Genomic DNA, 15,933 nt, shown 5'->3' on the forward strand with positions numbered 1-15,933 from the left:
TTGTTTCTAAAATTTTGACTAGTTAAAGTTCGAAAATGGTTCTCGTTTCCTGAAGTTTCGTTTTTCATCGGTTCTGTTTGAACAGCATTATCAATTCGAGTCGAGTTAGACTGCGAAATAAAAGTCTTCCTTATTTGTGGTTTCCTATTCTGAAATTTTACACCACTGAAATCTGGACAAGAATTGGGATTACATTCTAATTCCGCTATCCTTAGTATTAGATCCTGCACGGTAGTGACCGATCCTAACTTTAAAATTTTCGATTCTTCGTTTGGAAGACAATCTAATATTAGATCCTTTAATTCCTGATCAGAAGGCGATGTCACAATGGAGTTATACTTCTCTACAATATGCCGAACGAATCCCAACAAAGAAGAGTGTTTACTTTTGTCATACCGCAACGAATAGAGATGGCGCTTTTGTGCTCTCTCCATTCGCTCCGATATGTACTGTAATTTAAATAATCTGACAAAATCTTGAAATGTTTTGATTTGATTTACTACACTTCTATACCAAATCTTAGCTGACTTTTCTAAACATCTTGCAATTATATATAGGTGGTCCCTATCGGTTAGTACATACATATTCATTGTCTGCATCAAATCATCTAAAAAAATTTGTGCCACTCCCTGAGTTAACTGTCCGTCAAATCGTGGAAAGTGATGTAATTCGCGCAGGTAAGATCCCGCACCCATTTTGTATGAGGGAGTTTTCCCATTGTTTACTTGTCTTATCTAGATCTGAAGTTTCCATTTCTACATTATCATTTACAACTATGTCTGCCCTTTTACATTGCATGACGCACGGTTCGCGACACGACGTCCTCTTTCTACCGGTTTTATTCCTAAGCCGTTTATTTTTATTTTTATATTTATTTCTCTCTTCATCCGAGTCAGATGATGAAGATAGATTTATGTGTACGACGTTTTCTTCTCGGTTAATTCGCGTCCCATCTAACATGAATACCGGAGTCTCATTGTTTTCATTAGACATGTTATTCTCGATTCTAACAGGCTTCGATGTTTTTCCAATTAAATTCTGGTCAATGGGGCTCGACTGATCTGAATTATTTTTATTTAGGTGATCATATACTAAGGTCTTTAAACTTTCAGTATTTCTTTTGCATAAATCGCGCCCATGTCGATGTGCATCAACTACGTCCTTTTCTAACACTTTCACCATGTTCGTTGTTCACTCATTTAATTCATACAGCTTCCGGGTTTCTTCAGCTTGTTGCTCTTTTACAACTTTTGTTTCTGTTTCTACAGTTACACTAACTTTACTAATTTCAACTTTCAATGCAGATATTTCTTTGGTAACAGTTTCTAATTTACAATCCATATCTTCAGTCGATTCTTTAAGATCTAATTTTAAAATACCTACATCAGACTTAACCTTATCCATATCTCTAGTAATATCAGTTATTTCCCTAGAAAATTTCTCCTGAACATCAACTACAGATTCTCCAAATTTAATTTTTGTTTCTTCAATTTCAGATTTAAGCTGCGATACTTCATTTCTTAACTCCCCTTTCATAGACGAAAAAGATTCCTTAAGAAATACAATGTCATTACCCATCTTTTACATTTCTGATTTTAATTCACCTATATTAGTTGTCATTTCATTACTAATTTCCGTTCTGATAGATGACATTTCTGTTTTTAAGTCATTTATATTTGTCGCTATTTCTGCTCTAAATGAGGACATATCAAATCTCAACCCTGCAATAATCGTTGTTAACTTATCTAAAAGAGGACCACCCCCTGGGCCGCGGTGGCTCAGTGGTAGAGCGTTCACCTCTGGTGCTTGGGGTCCCGGGTTCGATCCCAGCCCCCGCCAAGTGAACTTTGTGGTGGACAAACACCGTGTGCGTGGGTTTTCTCGGGGTTCTCCCGTTTCCTCCCACTTTCTTCATTCCACCATTTCATTCATCACTCATCATCACCGTCTCCTTTAGCCTAACCGGCATAACCGTGGGACGTAAAACTTAAAGATTTCATTTTCATTTCATTTCAGGACCACCCCCTATTTCGATTTTTGGGACAGATTTATTTGGCTTTTCTTTTCTACCAGTAACAACAATGTCATCCTGATCTACAACAGCATTGATCTCAGCCCGTACATTCATTTCAGTATTTACTTCTCTATTTCCTTGCACTTTACATGTAACGCAATACCATTTTTCCTCCGATTGTCTTAGAATCTCTAATTCAGCTGATGACATATTCAGACATTTTATATGGAACCATTGGTCACAGCTTTCACAACAAATAGCTACATTGTCTTTAGCACTACTGCTATCACAACAACTGTACTTTTCTGGTTCATGTCGTCTCACTGATACTTCACTCATTTTTTTTACATAGTAATTGGGTCACGCATCTCCAATATCTACCATAATTATCCCCACTGTTATTACAGAATCTCACACCAGTATTACATACTACAGCGAAGTTAATAATCATCCTTGGCTTTGGGTCGCCACTTTGTAAAACGCTCTTTTCCAGGAATGAGAAAATCTCGAAAATAAATCAAAATTCCTGAATTGGATTACCACTTCGTTAAAGATTCTTAAAATCCAATAAAACAGAGTGATGAGTATTTCTAAATATCATACACTATGATAATTTACAAATTTTGAATACGTAATAAAGAAAAAAAACTAAGTTCTGTAATACTGCTTTGTTCCAACGAAATAACGCACTGACTCGGTTCTAGAAAAAAAATGACATTTAGGTTCTTGCTTAAGCAGTAAACCAGCAGTAAGATTCCGTATTATTACAACCTCTATATGTATCCCTGTTCACATTACTATTTAACAAATTAGTTTATTCGAAATCATAAGCTCACATTAGAATAACAATTTTATTATTTTAGGTCGGTTTATCATTACAAGACGGAGACAAGTTTGAAAAAAAAGAAAATCCAGTTTGATTAATAACTTAAGACAATTGTATCTTATAACAGTTTCATAAAGTTGCATATCGATACTTCAATTGATATATTTGATAATCACAAGACAGTTTCAGCGAATCGGTACATTAGTTACAATATATCAGACCAGGACTGATATTGAGTAGCCAACTACGGAACTTTACAATAATTGCTCTTCGACTAAATTCGTATCATGACTGGTTTTACACACAAGAAAAAAAATCTACCAAATACTGATCCATCCCCTTTTTAATTATCTATGAAAAAACTGAACGTTCCATTTCTGAAGACATAGCCCTAATTATCTAACTGTCACTCATATTCTACAATGTCCTCCAATCTGTGTTGCTACTGTATAACTCCAACTGAGTTCTAAAACTGTAGCATATATCAGATATGGCTTAAGCATTTAGCACGCCCTCGGACAACACATTAAATATTTTATTTATGCACTACAAAGAAAAGAAAGGAAAAGAAAGAAAAATAATAATGGACAGCGAATTATGTACATATGGTATGATTGATGATAAGAAACGTAAGTACGTGACAGGATATTCTCAATACTAATATGGAACGTTATTGTTTTATTTATTTACTTTTTCTTTTTTACAACATGCAAGAAAATTCATACTAATGTAGTGGATCAATTCATTAGTTTGTCAGTCATATAAATCTAAGAGCCACAAGGTGAAATCAACCTTCATAAAATATTCCGGAGCTAAGCTAATCATACCGTGAGTTTACAGTAACTAAGAACATGTACCGAATACGCAATAAGGGTAAATTCGCTTATATTTAAATGCATTCCGACTTAAGATTCATTCTATCATGCAAAATTTTGAATTGACTGTAAAGATTAATAGTAACGTGGAGACATTTATGGCAGATAAGTGAGATGCGTAACGCAAATGAAATTTAGCTATCCATAGTACTTATATTGATCATTTTTCGCAAGATTATTTCCAAGAGTTATTAGTTTTTATAAAAATTTTCAAACTGTTGAATTCCACAATACACTCCTACGTCACCGACGCCATCCTAGAAGACGAACTTTTATCTCCATAAAGATGTGGTTGTTAAAAATGAGAAAAATCAGGTTACCTGGAAGCCAGGTACAATTACTTACAGTCTTAAGGAGCCCGATAACAGCCCACTTTCCCTTCTCCAAAAGCCGGGAATCTCGGCTGTCACCCGTCTTCTCAAACTGAGTTTATGGGTTTGCTTCCGTCATGGCGGTTTGCAAACATTAATGACCAGCGGGGGTGGAGGTCAGAAAATGTTAAATAAAATTTTGTGAGAACTCGGCAACCGAAAGAAACTATTAAGGTTATTCCCAAATCACTTTTTTTATCTAGGTTAATGGCACCAATCCAATAATTTCATAATATACTAAATTTTCGACATCGAGTTCTCTCACCCCCTTTCCTGCTGGTCTTTTGCTTTCTTCTTCTTCTTCTTCTTCTATACCTAACTACTCGTGCATTGCCTATTTTATGTATAATTATTAATTCACACTATAGTTAATTGCATTAATTTAGAAAAATCAGTATATCAACAACTATCATTAGAATTATGTTTGCTTTCTCCCAATTTAGTGATTTTACTGTTTATAAATATAATCCTAATACTTCTAATATTATTAATCAGTTGAGTTTGATAGTACCCAGCAGAAAACTTCACTAAAGCTTCACTGAATTGTCATTATTATTAGGCCTAATGCTCTATTGATAATTAAGTATAAAAATACAAGAATTTTGGATTGAAAATCTTGGTGAGTAACAATAATACCATTTTCAAATTAATAAAGTGTGTAATACAAATCCCCCCTTCTTCTATTCAACAATTTAATATGATTTTGAAATGTACTGGTAATGTTTCATTATTATTATCGTAATTATATTTGTATTACCGTAATGTAGTTCTTCGTCAGCACAATGCACATTGTGACACCGGTTAATTTATTTATACATAATTATATTCCGCCTAACAATATAGGTTTTACAAGTCAAACGTGTGCTCAGATATAGAATAATAGCCTAAATCTATATAATTACGAAATATCAGAGAAAGCAAAGGTTTGCCAAGGTGTGCCAAACCGACCTAACAGCAACTAACCTATGTAATTAACACAAACACACGAACATAACAATAATAAAATAAAATGGCACAAATGCACAATACGGGAGCCATCAAACATGTAACGAATTTCAATATATGCATACCGGTATTAATATAATGTAATCACTACCGGTAAACCGGTACGTTACAAGTATGTACAGATGGAATTGGAATACTTATGCAGAAAGTATTATAAAACATGCGTTTTTAGTTATACGTTTGTTGTACGTTAAATCCAAAAACTACAGGATAATACAAATTTAACATACAATTTCACGTATCACTGATTTTTTCTCGCTGTAGTTGTAACGGAAATTATCGAGAAAAATATTTTTTAAGTTCAGGGGGAAGAGGGTTGAAATCACCGCTCATTCTTGAGTGATTTTAATTCCAAGCACTGGGGATTATGAAAAAAAAAAAAAACAACAACAACAACATTATATTGTATCAAAACCGAATGAATTATAGGAAATTTACCATTGAACTCTAAAAGATATGCATGGGGGCTAGAAGGGTAAACTCATTAATTTATTTCTTATTGCTTTTAACTCAGAGCAGAGCGAATAAAAATCGGGAAGCCTCAAATAAAAGTACGCCAAATTACCCCAAAATCGAATACTTTCTAACTAAAATTATCGTTGACCATACATATATTTTTTAAAAAAATTATGGAGAAAAGTGAACTTAAACTTTTATTCTTGGCAGATTTTAACCTAAAATTGAGGGATATACAAGATGTCATAAAGAAAATATAGTATACACCAACTTTTGTCATAAAAATATTTTACATAGTTTGAATTGAAATATTGTTTTCCATGCACATGTGTAAACTTGCAACATGGGATTGAATTTACTCCACTTTCCCCCGCAGTATACTTTAAGAATTTTAACCCTAAACAATAGCATTATTGCTGCAAGTGAAAGGAAGACACATAGCACGTAACCAGATTCCGCTAGTCTACCGTAGTCTCAACTTAGGAAGTTTTCCCATTGTCTCAAAATGCTGGGTAACACTTTAGCTCCTACTGAGAATTGAAACCAGGAACTACGTGGGGTCTACTGAATTCAGATTCCCCGCCCTCACTAAACTTCGTAGGTCGACGAATGTTTCTGAACTTTCTTACCACAAGTATATTTGTTTCATATCGAAATTAATGATATGGCCTAAAAATAGTGTTTTATATCTCTAGCACTATCATTTTTTCTGAGAAATATGTGGCACTAATTGACAATTACTTAGGCTTTTCAGATGTTGAATAACACAGGTTAAATACTACAATATACGTATAAGACCCCCCCAAAATCTTTGGATCCATTAAAAAAAATGGACGCGTGCCTGGTGTGCTCTAAACATTCATTTATTTATGTAACAATATTTCAAATACAGCCTCTAAGGCCAATTTACAACAGAATATTTTAACATCAATAGTGGGAAAAGGAAAGAAGAAAATCAGGCAGGATTTATGCTTAAAGATAACATCCCGACATTCACCTTGTGGAACCGCCAAAAAACTGGTGTAATTAGTCAGGGTAGCAAGCCACAAGCTTTGCACCTAGGATCTCTCTTTTGCGAAGGAAGAACGCTAACCACTAGCCTACGCTCCTTAGACATAATAATAATAATAATAATAATATATCTTTACTCAATATAGTGAACCAATTGGGGATCTGCCTGGATTAAGAATCAGCAAACTCCGCTATCCCGTGGCCATGCATCACGCAATTTTCTAGCTATTTTGTTTTGTTTTAGTAATAATAATAATAATATGATTTTCACAGGCTTGCGCCCCCATTCATGGAACAGGTCTCACATCAAATAATCCTACTCTTGTTGTGGACAGCGAAGAGCGCTATGGAAATAAAGCAAGATGAAGAATGAAAGACATTGTCTATTTTTCCCTCTTTGTTCCTTTGGCTCACTCTATGCTTCCCCCTGACCCTGCTACCCCTTCCACGGTTCCACCTGCGTTGTGGCTGACTTTCTCCTGTGATATTTACAGAAATCGATCAAGTTCTTTTTTCTCCCTACTGCTTTAGATTTGCAATAATAACATATGAAAGTGAAATTTCTTTCTATTTCACCACCTGAAGGACGAAATTCAATGTGACCCTCTGAAGAACAATACAATTGATACCATGCCCGAGGAACTCTCCAAAGATCTATAACTATGAACACAATACCTTTACCAAACCTGTCTGATCAACTGTGTTACTCATGTGGCAAATAGTCTTTGTAACGAAATAGCTTCTGTTCCGCACATTTTCGTTCCATTAGATACCCGCATAGGAAAGAATCTCATTCTGGTGGTACAAAAGTTGGATTTTTTGCCCAGAAGAGTTATAAAGCATACCAGAAACAGATTTGTTCCTTCAATTAGTTACGGTACAAAAACGTTACATGCTTGAATAACGTTATTGCCTCATAGCGAAAATGGGTGTTATGACTTGTACCCACCGAAATTAAATAACCAATAATTTTGTTACAGAGAGCTATTTTCGTTACGTTACGGTTACGTTAAGTTCCTAGTTCAGGTTGAAATTTTCTGCTGTCCTTATTGGATCCTGACTTGGAAGAAATAAAAACAATTTATATTTTCTTCTGGACTTGCACACACCTACCAATCAGAAAAGAGTAGCGCCTGACGACATTCAACCTTATTTCTCGCTGTAATTTCAAAACAATGTTGCCTGGACAAGGGAAACATTCACTTATTTTATCCGTCGTAAAGCACTTGTAATAAGTTTAGACTAGTAATCCTACACTTGTAAATATAAAATTCAGATGTGATGCGCCAAAAACAGTAACAATGATAGTTAATTGTCATCACTGTTATGTGGTTTTCTTGAAATTTTAGGTAACTGTTCTACAATGCTGACATAATACAAGAATTCCGAGTGTAGTGTACGAGATAGGTTCCCGGCGCCGTATAAGTTTACTTTAGGGGCTGGGTGGGCATTTTTTGTGGGTACTGAGCTGAGCGGATTCACTCAGTACCTATACTAGAAAATTGCTTTTTCTTCTTTATTTTAGCTTTTCGCGTCTGATAACTGCCCTCATTTACATATTTGGACAAATCATTTGATTTTCAGTTATTCAATCTGGTGGATCCAAGGATCTACAGACCATTTTTCAGTTGATACAGACTCCTCCATGTTCGTATCTCGCTGCTGAATTTTCGGAGTTACTAATTTCAACAGCGAATGGAATGCTGAATAATCCATTCTGTAGATTTTTTTTTATAGGAACGAGGAACTTCTGTAAGTATTTCAGGTTATAGTTAAGGAGCCGTACTTCCCATTTAGGGAAGGACGAGAAACGCCATACTTTGAGGAATTATTCATTGAATATCTACCTACTTAAAAAGTTGGTAATATACCCAATTTTAATTAGTTAATGAGTGATTTGAAATTAAAGAAGACGTGTGTGTATTCCGCTCTCGTTGTGTTGTCAACGTTGTTTATTTACCTAGGCGTTTTGCGCTTTTCAAATGTTCGATGCCACGTCATGAATGGAACTGTGCGTGTGCGCATTGATGTAGGTGGCGACAGCTGTAGTCTGTAAGAAGAAGAGCAAGAAGACAAAGGAAATGGCGGGTGGTATCCTCATGTGCATACCGGCGTGCTCTGAATGCTCCTTCTCAGAGTATGCCATAGTGGAAATGACGGTAAAACAGAGGACAGATGAGAGTATAAAACTTTTGCAGCAGCATGGCGTACTTCCTTTAGGTAAGTTATGTTCCAAATGTTGTAGGGATGCGGTTTTTTGTAAGGAAAGGAATGTGTTTCGTTGTCAGAAAACACGTTTCATTGGAAATTCGAAGAGGAAGACGAAGTGCTCCTTTTCCTCTTCACTTTTCAAGGAAACTTTTTTTTCTAGGGCTAAACTCGATTTTTTAACGGTGACGCGCCTTATGGGTTACTGATGTTTGAATAGTCGTCCAAACATCAGTAATGCTACTATGAATCTCAATATTTCCAAACCCACATGTGTCGATTGGTTTAGCTTTTGTCGTGAGGTTTGTGTTTGCTGGGCTATGGATTCCTCTACTAAACTTGGGGGTCCAGGGATAACAGTTCAGATAGATGAGTCCAAGTTCGGGAAACGGAAAAATCACTGCGGTCGTGTGATTGATGGCACATGGGTGTTTGGAGGTTATGAGGTTGGTTCTGGCAATGTATTCATGTGTGTCGTCAAGAACCGAAGTGCTGAAGAGCTGTTAAGCGTTCTTCAACAGTGGGTGAAACCTGGTACAACCATTCATAGCGACTGCTGGAAGTCATACGATAGGTTGACTGAGGTTGGATTTCAGCACTTCAGCGTGAATCATAGCTTGAATTTCGTAGATCCTGAAACTGGCGCTCATACGCAAAATATCGACCGGTTGTGGCGAGACGCGAAGGACAGCATTCCGCGATATGGAAACAAAAGACACCATTTCGTCGGACATCTGGCCTCCTTTCTTTTCAAAAAAAAGTATCCCCCCACAACGCGGTTTCACAACTTCCTATTGGAAGTGGGTAGATTATATCCTCCAACCATTTGAGGTATGTGAAAATGAATGCTTTCTGGCCGTTATTCTCCTTTTCGTTGCATTTCTAAATATTGCCCTTGTACTTAACATATACGTTTGTCTAGTGCCCTTGTACTTAATATATATGTTTGTGTAGTGCCCTTGTACTTAGGCAATTGAACCCATATCGCATATTTCGTGCACGTGGATACTTCTTACTGTTGCACTAGGTATAAAATTGATTCTATTTGATGTACAAGTGGTAATACAACACATAACAAACCTAGATCACGGTGCATTCTCACTCCATATTGAAGTGTGAATGCAACATCATCTGGGTTTCTTATGTGTTGCATTACCACTTGTACATCAAATAGAATCAATTTTGTAGCTAGTGCAACAGTAAGAAGTATTCTCGTGCACCGGAGATGAGAAGTAGCTGTTCTTAACAATTACTGTATTTCATTATTCACCATTGAAAATACGGTGCTTTCCTGTGCATTATTGCGGCGAAGAATTCAATCCCTGGTCCACCAGCTCTTCTTAACTCCTTTTCTCTCACTCGTTTTTTTTGGGGGGGGGAGGGCGGATTTTGTGTCAGCAACAGAGCAAATATCGCTGCTATGTTTATTTCATCCTCTTCGGATGAACTCATATTGTGAAATAGAAAAACAATAATATTTACGATTACGACAGTTGATTGCCCTGTGCATAACACGTTTTTCGTCTGTTTAATACAGCGACCACGAGAGGCTCTGCTGGTAAAACCTACATAGTTTTAAGGATCGTCCGAGACCCCTACATCACCTCAGGATAAAAGAAATTGCATGGAAGTTTGAGTTAAGCAACTCTCTTAAGTTGTAGCCTGGGTTGAGGTCTTAGTTCAGTTCCGTGTGAGACGGGCTTTACTTTAGCAAAGAATCTGCTACTAACAACACAATTAGACATTCAATTTAAGTGGTAGTTGATAGAAATTGAATTAAATATAAAGCATAGAAAACCAAAGTATCACTAATTGTAGAGTCATTAGAAAGGCGTAAACAGCTGTATGTCCATACCATATATACAAGACAGCAGTGGTCTTCCAACTTGTATTTTCCGTTTTCTCCTGTTAGATTAACAGTCAGGGCTACTTCATTTATCATCAATTTCGATAATATACCCCATATATGCTGCTTTCCCACCAATACTGACGAATATGGATGTCTGGAAAATATAAACAAAGACCAAGTCGAATAATTTTATTCCGAAACTAAGATATGTGAATAAAAACAATAACATCAATATTTTCCTTAATTGTCCTCTCCTGCTTTCAAGTTTTCTAAATACAAGATGTTCATATAATAATTGGAGGTTTTCATAAGTAAAATAAATAGGTATTTACTGTCCTAAAGATTGTAACTTCTGATATTAGGAAGAGAAGCTGATCAAGTTGCAGATACGTTAAAAGAATTCATTTACGTTTACTCTTACGAGGAAAATCGCTAGAAGAAGGCAATCTGAGCATGGAAGAATGCCACAGTGTGATGTGTGGAAGGTACAAAGGACTCACACACTGAGAGATTGCATTTTTGCATCTTAAACTTGATTGGCTCCTCTTCCGAATGGTATACTCACAGCCACGTAAATGAAGCCAAAACTCTAATTCTACGCCTCACAGAATGCGTTTTACACTTAAAGAGGCGGATGATTAATGTCAGTGACGGTTAAATAACTGATGGAATGAGCATCTGAGAAGAAAGAAAAGAACATGAGAGAACTCAGGAACCAATGTTGTCCACTACAATCTTACGTAGCCTGGGATTGACTCCCCTAGCAGTACAGTACCACTGAGCCACCGTGCTCCTACAGCCGCGTAAAGTACGAGCAGATAACAGCTGTACTATTGACGCTAGAAACTGGCTTTTCTTTTAGGAACACGCTGTATTTACTGGGACATGAAGTACAACTGCTTATTCACCCGGTATTTGCAATGTAGATGTTAGAGCATAGTATATCATGTGCATTAAATGTGTAGAGGAAATCACAAGGAACGTAATGATATATGCAAAATATCCGTAACCATCGTATACGGTTCAGTACACGCTTAAGTTCGGTATGACTTCTTGTAGCCCTGGTGCCGAGAAAGCAAAGGCAAGGAGACTTCGTTGTAACAAGCTTTCTAGAAGGCAATGTTCTGAAACCTAACCCATAGCATGGTGAAATATTTTGTCTTGGAAAACTTACTGCTGTAAACGGTTGTTGCGATTTAAAATGATTATTACGACATTTTAGGGTTTTACTGGGGCAAGGGTTAGAACAGTTAAGAATGGGTGTAGCTTCAGGAATATGAATGTAAGGAGTCTCTTAATTGAATAAATTGCCGATGAATTAGAATGCAAATGTGAGCGCGTGGAAGTGGTACAGTTGTATTGTAGGTGAAAATGGGGAGGGGGTTACGGAGTCAGAAACCCCCCCCCTTTGATTGGCCCAGAAATAAAGCCTACCTAATAAGGGTAAAATGTCGACGTTTTGGGGACAAAAACCTTCCTTAGGTCCGAAATAGGTCTAGTGCCGGCCATAGGCGAACTACTACTGAAATGTCTTGGCTACTTCGGTAGGCGTGCTCCCACCTGAAGAAAAGCAGAAGTGAGAATAATATCTGCCAATCATGTGGAGAACATTTCAAAGATGAGAAAGAAAGTGTGAAATAGATCCGGTGTCTCCATTCCTTGGATTGGTTCTATGATCTTTTTCAATGTTTAACGCGCTATGGGCCTGATTTCATGTGCCTTGGTTGCAAGGAAGAAGATGATTAGTTTTCTTGTTCTTTGAAAATTTGATCCTTTCTACTTGATCTGTCATGTCTACCTAAGCCTGATTTGTTTATAGCCTTACTGGAGCACTCAATTCTCTTCGAGTTTTATTGCTAATATTGCAGCTAGGCCCTATTCCATCATGTGTAATGATTTTGAATTGGTTTCATTCGTAGTTTTTGTTGTTTAGCTGGTATAATAATTTATATGAAGTGATTAATGTTTTGTTTAATTAATAATGATCAAGAGCGCCCATCAGGGGGGCAAGGTAGGGCGCTCGTCATCCTAAAGGAAATTGTACTTCAGAATATCGAAAATGCAATAGAATTTTTACATTAGTTACAGCAAAATTTGAAGCATTTTTGAAACGTCGCTTATACTTGCCCCCTTGAAAACCACAACATGGGCGCCCTTGATAATGACCAATAAAATGTAGCTATGATGAAAAAATATCGATGTGTCCAGATTGCAATTCAGATGTTATCAGTTTCTAACACTTATGTCAAATAGGCCTATAGGATAGTGCAATTAGTAACAAATAGGTAGTACTGCGAAGTAGGCACACCTATTGCTAAATTGGGACCAATTGTATTTTGTACTTCGACGGAACATTAATAAATTTCTACACGCAGCAAGAAAGCAACAACACATGTAGTTAGTCAGGTTAATATGTACCTCCAAAATAATCAAGTCTGCTTTATTTGCCAATTATATATTTGGTAATATACGCAAATATGAAATTTATTGCGAAATTAGGCCTACTTGCCTTACATTTCAAATATAAACTTACGTGTGCAATGTCCACAGGATTCAACTACTTGCTGGTGAATTACTGCATTTACGTTCTCATACTCTCCAGATCCAGAAGGTTTGGCATCACTGTTAGGACCCATCCGATTAGGGATCCTTTTGGCAATATATGTGCCTTCGGTACTCCTAGTCTCCTCTCGTGTAATATCAGACGTTTCTCCAGAAAGCTTGTTAGGCGCGCTATACACTACGAGATCAATCCTAGGAAATATCTTAGGATCTATCCTCGGAAAAATGTTATGACATATCTTGTAGGAAATCCTACCCTTTTTGTGCCATACACGTGAAGAGTTTTCCTGTCTGACGGAATGAGGTTTATCAACATTGTGAAATAGTTCTATTTAATAAAAGTACAAAGTTGAAGAATTACTATGCTAACCACACTGCACATTTTTTTAAATATCAGGCGCTATATTGTTAAATTGGATACATCTAAAATGAGAAAAAAGAAAAAAAGGATAAAAGTAAGAAGGGTGCTGGTATACTTTTGGCGCACCATATTTTAGAAGATTTACAAGTAAAATTTAATACTTCGCATAAAAAGACATATTTATAAGGAACAAATTTCTGCAAGCAACATTATTAAATACAAAGTAATACACCTGTATTTTATGTTTACAACTGTAGGGTTACTAGTGTAAAATCATTATAAATGTTTTAACGACGGATAAAATAGGTGAGAGACAATGTTTAGCACAAAGGGACCAGCTAATTTTTCTAAGAAATGTTACAATTTCGGTAGTTTCTATTCACATTAGTTTAGGTTGGTTTAGGTTAGTTACGGTTATGTTACGTTAGATTATATTAGTATATGGGTCCAGCTCAAAAAGTGATAGAATTTCGCTTACTTCTATTAATATTAGGTTAGTTTAAGTTAGCTAATTTCATTAGGTTAGATTTAGTTAGGTCTAAGTACTTGCATCTTCTATTTCTCCTGTAAATTTGGTATATTTTGCCAACTTCTGGACCCCTTCTGCGAAACATTTACCTAACTGGGTGCATATGAAAGATGACCGGTGATACTAGTTTCCACCACCAATGTATTTCTGCATAATTTACAGAAGCTATTATTTATGTTTACAAGTGGAGCGCTACTACCACGATATCATGATAAGTGCTATTCAAACTCGTATCATTGCCAAAATTCACTCGTTTTCACTACGTTCACTGATGCGCCCACTTCCTTTGCTCGCATCCCCTAGCTGACGCTCGGGCCCCCGCTTCTGACTGGGTTCGATAGCATTCGTACTTTTCAGAGGCCACCTAGCACAACTTGGTTTGCGTTTTTTGCAGTATACTTTTTATACTATACATCCTTACCCCGTATTTGTACGCAAATCGTAAAAAAAAAAAAAAAAAAAATGTAGTTTATCAACAAATGCTTTTGATGGTCTCCTTCAGGAATTTTGTCTATGCTATGTGAGATATTTTCATGTCGGTCAACGCAAATCATTTAGGAAACAGTGACAAATTATATTTTTTCAATAATTATATCGAGTGGTACATCTAAAGTAAACCTACACAATCAGAAGATCAGTTGTGTTTTCACTTGTTTTGTATTCACTTTCTCTCACCTGATGTCGCTTAAATCGAAATCTTGCGAATTTTCTTTCCGAAATAGAGCGTGCTCTAAACAAGAGAAATCTCATAGGATCTTTCAGAACACAGGAAATGACATGCGATCTGATGCCATACACGTTGAGATTTTGACTCTAGGACAAATCGTAAGAGATTTCCTAGGATCTATCTTATAGTGTATAGTCAGCCTTACATACGTAGCTATAATAGAAACAAGAAACTGAATGAGGTGGGATTTAAGTGCAATTCTTAAAATTGTTTTTTAAAAAAAGTGCTTTTCTCATAACATCAGGAAACGGAAGGATATTTTCCCAAGCTGAAACACCAATACCAATTCTTTGAAATGCCACATCTATCCAGGGCCGTACTTAAGGGGGGCCAAGGGGACATGCTCCCTTACCAACTAGTGAAATGCCAATGTTACTATGTAAGGTGCACATTTATAAAATCGAAAATAGGTGGGATCGGTTTTCTTTTCTCTCTCTTACTTCTCCTAACGTTTTCGCTTTACAGAAGTTAGATAAAACCTTCTGTCACTATCAATATTAGCCAGAGATTCTCGTTCTGACCAGCGACCATCCAAACTAAACATATGGGGCCTTATGCAGTCGTTTTGACGTGTGATTACTGACTTACTAAAGAGTTCGACTAACATATGTTTCCTGTAGTAGTCAGCCCTTTAGCATGACACTAATCATGTGTCAGAATGACTCTGCATACGGTGGATTCTCTTTACATTAAACTATTATATTTTACACATACTCGTACAACGCGAAACCATATTACATCAAAGTAAACAACAAAAAGATGCCATATTAAACTTGAAGGTTATATATATTCATTCTGATAAAAAGTTATATATACACTCTGTGATAAAAGTTGATAATGTTACACCGGAATAGTTTCTATTTGCTACCTTGTTGAAAAAGAGAGAAACTCTCGCAGACTGGGTTACACGTTGTCTTGTTCAACATTCCAGTGGTTACCTTGTGTTTATTTCCAGGAATCAGGAAGACGCACACTTTTTCTATCTTTAGCTGACCCTTCAGAGATAAACTGAACGAAAAAATATTTAGGTATTGGGTGTGGCAGATGTCAAATCTTAACAAAAAAAAAAAAAAGTAAGTTGCAGTGAACAAAACAGGGCCTTTCTAAAACAGTTGTTACGAATCTGTAGTCTTCGCAAG

At 36.4% G+C, this 15,933-nt stretch overlaps 1 protein-coding gene and 1 long non-coding RNA gene across 4 annotated transcripts in view; one reads left to right on the forward strand and one right to left on the reverse strand.

Annotated features, from left to right (window-relative positions):
- LOC145671312 (uncharacterized) overlaps positions 1-15,933 on the forward strand; it is a 220,144-nt gene that overhangs the window by 94,943 nt on the left and 109,268 nt on the right. The gene's annotated exons all lie outside the window — the stretch shown is intronic.
- LOC145671929 (uncharacterized) overlaps positions 1-15,933 on the reverse strand; it is a 61,713-nt gene that overhangs the window by 44,449 nt on the left and 1,331 nt on the right. The window contains exons 3-4 of one of the 2 annotated variants that reach the window (XR_014128583.1): positions 13,149-13,600; positions 10,622-10,769 (exon numbers count right to left, since the gene is read on the reverse strand). This is a non-coding gene — a long non-coding RNA (uncharacterized LOC145671929). The remainder of the gene's footprint in view (positions 1-10,621; positions 10,770-13,148; positions 13,601-15,933) is intronic. The other variant, XR_014128584.1, reaches the window with a different exon arrangement.

Source organism: Thermobia domestica, chromosome 15, assembly GCF_964235325.1.
Source record: "Thermobia domestica chromosome 15, izTheDome1.hap1.1, whole genome shotgun sequence".
NCBI classification, from domain to species: domain Eukaryota; kingdom Metazoa; phylum Arthropoda; class Insecta; order Zygentoma; family Lepismatidae; genus Thermobia; species Thermobia domestica.